General features: G+C 38.7%; 1 pseudogene; it reads right to left on the reverse strand.

Annotated features, from left to right (window-relative positions):
- Nucleotides 1-267: 267 nt before the first annotated feature.
- On the reverse strand, nt 268-986 carry LOC105818972 (annotated as a pseudogene).
- Between the last annotated feature and the right edge of the window lie 4634 nt (nt 987-5620).

Raw genomic sequence — 5620 nt, forward strand, 5'->3', positions numbered from 1 at the left:
TTTTTTTTTTTTCCTTTTGTACTAAGTTTTTAATTCGAAAAAGAGGCAGGTCAGGGACACACTGGAATTCTGATTCCATATCAGATGCTAACGAAAAAGAATGAATTTTAACTGGTCAAAGGAGTTTTTTTTCTTTTTTCCATTAGTACATAATCTGAAAAGTTTAGTAGCTTCACAGTAGCCACCGTCAGCATTAGGCAAGCAGATTATTCTTGTAAAATGTTAGCAGATGGATCTAGGCTGTGCTTTGTTTCCATGCCTGCTTTACTAAACCCTAAAAATCTTCATGGTTTCCTTCATTGATTTCATATCTTCATGAGGCTTCCTCTGGCTGCCAGGCTGCAGAAACTTCTTCACAGTGGGAAGGTTGCTGATTCTGGTTTGCAGGGCCTTCAGCAGAGGGAAGTTGGCGGTGAGGCTGGGGTCAAACTCCTCCACGTTGTAGATAAGTTCAACCAGGTGAATGTCAGCCCTGTTGCCAACAAGGTAGTCTTGTCCGTGGCTCTTTAACATTTTTTCGAAGGCCGGGAAATAGCGATTGGTTGTTTTCTCTTTGAGCAAGGCAAGCTGGGCGACTTGCTCCTCAGGTGGATGTGTGAACAGCATAATGATGATTTCGTTCAAATCCGCCATGCCTTCCTCATACATGTTGATCAGGGCTCTCTCCTTTAAGTCCTTCCCGTAGAGGCTGTACTTGCTGGCGATGTAGTTGAGGATGGCTGTTGTCTGCACCAGCTCCATCCCATCAATCTCGACCATTGGAACTTGCTAGAACATCAGACGCCCATCATTTCTTAACTTATCCAAATCTTCTGCTGATTCTAAAAGTATCTCTTTGAACTCTACTCCAGCTGCAGCCAAGAGCCACCGGATGGCCTCCATTCTGCCCCGTCCATCATAGTAGTGCAGCTTGGGCTTCCCCGCCATAATAGTAGTCTCTTGCTTTCTAATTAAGTCCTGGCTGCGTCTCTGCTCAGCTCCTCCAGGCCAGCCGGGCCTTTTCTCATAAATAGATGCTCTCAGAATTACCATTGCTCTCTGTCCACTGAATATATCTCTGTAGGTCAAATGTTCCTACAAAAATTCAATCCAATGAAAGTTTTAACGTGATAAAAATATCCGATGATCAGTTCTTGATCCACAGTAACAATGTTTTGTTGATATAGTTAAAGAGGAAAGAGTAGACACAGTTCCTGCTATCAAAGAACTTAAAATCATAGCTCTTGGGTGCAGGAAGGGATCTTAGGGGTGATCTAGTCTTTAGGACATACATCATGGCATTGGGTTGGATATGGCCTCATTGTGTCTAGTTTGGCCCAGATAGTTATGGTTTTGTTTTTGTTAGAACTCACATTAAAAAGTCAGAGTCAAAAGTGATTCATGTAACCTAAAACATTTGTACCCCTTAATATTTTGAAATTAAAAAAAAAGAGAGAGAAATTCAATTATCCATTCTTTAGGGGTGGAGGAAGACAGGAAATTTCACATCAAAATGTTGACTTCTTACTTCTTTTGAAAACTCATCTGGCAACATTGTGCTCACATTCCTACACGGCAATGACAGGTAGAGAGAAACTGCCAGGGTCCCCTTATACAGGGAATTTGCTTTATACGTATCAGGTCCCAAGTATCAGTAGCCATTTATCATGGCAGTTGCGTTGTGTTTTTTTGTTTGTTTGTTTTGTCTTATTTTTCTTATAGCAGAGTTAAAAGGGAAAAGAAATTTATTTTTTACCCTGTGTCTATCAAATATCAAAGTGCAAAATGACCAAGAAACCAAGCAATTCCTTTTATACTCAAACAGCTTCATTTATTTACTTAACCTGCCTATTTCTGTTTTAAATTTTATAAATCAGAAAATTCACACACATAATGAGGAAATAATCTACATAAATTCACCTATATGTCATTTCTCCCTACTGAAAATTACATAGCTATCAGGTATACCACCCACGCCTTCACATTAGTTATACCACCCATACCTCCACACCTCTCAAAACTTTTTCACAAAACTGTTCCTGATCTCAGAGAGAAACCCCTTCCATCAACCCTTGGATCTCCTTAGCAATTAATATTTATAAATTCCACAGAGAAAAAGAGAGAAGTTCTCATTAGCCACTCACAAGAAGCCAAAAAACATAATGTACAAAGCTGATTATGACTGCATCAGGAGATAGTTGCATTCATTTTGAAGGATTAAAGTCATGATTAAAGAGAAGCCTTAGAAAGTGTCACAGAGATTAATTTTTAGCAAGGTTCTGAATAGAAGAAACATTATGGGTGAGAGTTTGGAGACCATCCATAAGGCACAAAGGAAAGAGAAATGTACATTTGTTTGGATGACATAAAGAATATGGGTGGAAATGGGCTCATCAGGAAATAAATGTGTGGGTGGGAGGAGTATAAGTGAAGTGGTACATACAACATCCGTGGAGACTCCTAAAGTCCACATGTATTATACATCTCTTCTGCCTCTGTCACGAGTCTTACATTATGGTGTGTGTTGTGTAGGGTGAGGAGGAGCACAGTTTATGAAGGTAGCCACTTTGTACATGTTGTCTTGTTTAAAAAAAAAAAGCAACATGGTTAGTGTGCCATCTACGCATCGATCCTTGCTGTTATGTTTAAGGTAAGTTGGAGCAAGTGGGCAGAAAAGAAAAATATGAAGAATTAGAGGAGTATTTATTGAGCATTACGTTGTATAAGGATTGTTCAAGTAAGAATTAAGGAAAAAAGATGATCACTGTCCGAATTTTAGCTTTTGTATTATAGTCCAAAACAAAATTCCAAGAGTAATAAATCAACAAAATAAGAAATACCAAAATAACATTAAATATAATATTTTAAAATTCACACAAATAGATAATTATAAAATGTAAAGATAGACTTCTTTTAGTTTAAAACCTTAAAGAAAATGTGTGATGGAGAAGGTAAATCTTTAATATTTTAAATAAAACATTCTTTATACTTTCCACTACTATCACAGGGCCTGAAATTTTGTAACTTATAAATATCTAGAACCAATAACCAAAATTGTACTATCTCTGGCCTCAAATAATACAATGGCATTCATTGCATACTCTAAGTGGGAAGTGGAGGTGTATTTAAATTTGCATAATGTCCTGGGAGCCTTTAAGAAACAAGCTCTGCAGCTCACACACACACAAGGGAATGATCTATCCTCAAGTACTTCACAATTATCCTGCTGGCCACAGACTGTGTTGACTATTGCTTAGTTACAAAACTTCTGGCAAGAACAGTTTGTTATGAGGAGTACTCCCTTGAGGGCCTTGGATTTTTTTTTTCCTTTAGTGTTTCATGTGCTTGTTTTTGTAGATCAAGGAACATTTTTGTGTCCTTTTCAAAGTTTTTTCTCTATGAGGCAAATTGGCAAACTAAATAGCTAGAGAGAGAAAATTTTTAATGAGGGAAAGGAAATCTATAGTAGTATTCTAATGCTCACCAACAGGCTACCCCACCTGTGTCTATCTGAGGGTATCTAGCATGTTGATAGTTTTTAAGTAAAAGTAAAACAGAATAGCATAGGGAATGCAAAGACAAATCTTTCCTTTTGCTGTAGCTTCATTGTATTGATTATGCCAACCTCTCGAAAATCAGCAGCACTCCTGCCATCAGCATGGAAACCACAATGATGGGAATTTGGCTAATTTTTCAGGATTCATCATTGCATCACCGCGTCACTGAAAAGTGATATGGAGTCTCTGCTAATAATAGTACATGACTCTTATGACACCAAATCCACTCCTTTAATTTCCTCAAGGTTAAGTGAATTAGAGCGTCAGCTAGATTCATAGAAGAGGTAGCAATTATATTTTTAGTTTTTAAATTTCTCTATTATGTTTAGCTCTAAGTGAATGAAATATACCCTAAAATTCCACGTATACTCAGCGCCTTGTGGCAAGCAATGGTCAAGTGCCTGCAGGATGTGACTAGGACTCTTGACCCCCAAGAACGAGGTGCTGGATAAATCTCTGAACCATTTTTAGTCCTCACTGTGAAAAGAGAAGGGTATGAACTAGAGTCCCTTCCAGCTGGAAAATGCTATTATCTCAGAATTGAACATCAAGTATAATATGGATAAGAAATGTCCAATTTAAGGGTGAAAACCAGAATAGATTTTAATACAAATAATACTTTTTCTCAGTTTGCAATCTCATAAAACATGCATTTCGTAAATGATAGAAACTGTATTTTTGAATTTGCCAAAAAATATTGATCTTTCAGTTTATTTGTATTGTCAAATACATACAATCAGCAACACTATTTGGACAAACTGATAATTTGTCCTATTTTCTTTTCCTAGATAGGGACACACACACACACACTTTTTTTTTGTAGAAGCAACCTTGCTGGACACCCTGATCACCAAAGAATTCCAAAATTTTTATGTCAAGAGTTATATATTGGCCAGGTGTGGTGGCTCCCACCTGTCATCCTAGCACTCTGAGAGGCCGAGGCAGGAGGATCCCTTGAGCTCAGGGGTTCAAGACTAGCCTGAGCAAGAGCAAGACCCCATCTCTACTAAAAACAGAAAAATCAGCTGGGCGTCGTGGTGCACACCTGTAGTCCCAGCTACTAGGGAGGCTGAGGCAGGAGGATCACTTGAGCCCAGGAGTTTGAGGTTGCAGTGAGCTGTGATAACGCCACTGCACTCTACCTGGGGTGACAGAACGAGACTCTGTCTCAAAAAAAAAAGAGTTATATATCAATATAAAATTATCCAGACAAGGGAAACATTTAGAAGCTCTGAAGGTTTAAAAAAAAAGAGGGAAATGGGAGAGATAAAGAAAGCCATCCAAGGTGGGAAGCTTAGCCCTGTGTTGTTTAAGCATTACTATTGTTATAGTCAATATTTTAAAACATAGTTAATTCTTAAAGTAATTTTATCTAAGTGTCTTTTCTTTCCCTTTAGAGTCCAAGCTCCTCAAAAGCTATGGCTCCAATCACCTAACATTTATTTATATGTAACACAAATTTAACAAGCAAACACACAGGGAAGTACAGAGGTTTCCATAAGTACATACCAAAATATCTTTTTCAATAAATTGCAAATACTTGCAAACATTTCAGAAAATCATCTCCTTATAAAGATAGTGTTGGGGCTCAGAACACAATACCCCAAAGTGTAGCTCCTTGGCATGTGGAATACTTTGAACTAAAGGAGATTTAAAAGGCCTCTGAAGCAAGGCCTTTCTGACCTTCCCCTGTCCACGTGTCTTCTGCTCTTTTCTTCCCCAGAAGCAATTCATAGAAACCAGAATTCCTCTCCCCAAAGGCAGATCATAGAAATTTGAACTCCTTCCCTCAAAGCAAGCCATAAAACCCAGAAAGGCCACTCTCTTCCTTTTCCCTTCTCCCTTGAAGACCATCCTACCAGAAAGGGGTCCTGCCCCAAAGCCAGGAGGAAGGAATGCCACACAGAAGGGCCAAGAAGAATCTGCACAGACAGGCCTTGCTGGGCCCCTCCCCCAGCCTACTACCACTAGATCATACCCTTTGTTCCATCATATTTCTACGTGGCCATCCATTTTCCATCGAACCTATGCATAAAAATAGACAGTTTCCCTGGGTCTTTGGGTTTGTGAAGGTTCCTGTGTCA

The sequence above is a fragment of the Propithecus coquereli genome, unplaced genomic scaffold, assembly GCF_000956105.1.
Source record: "Propithecus coquereli isolate 6110/MARCELLA unplaced genomic scaffold, Pcoq_1.0 Scaffold46, whole genome shotgun sequence".
Lineage (NCBI taxonomy): Eukaryota > Metazoa > Chordata > Mammalia > Primates > Indriidae > Propithecus > Propithecus coquereli.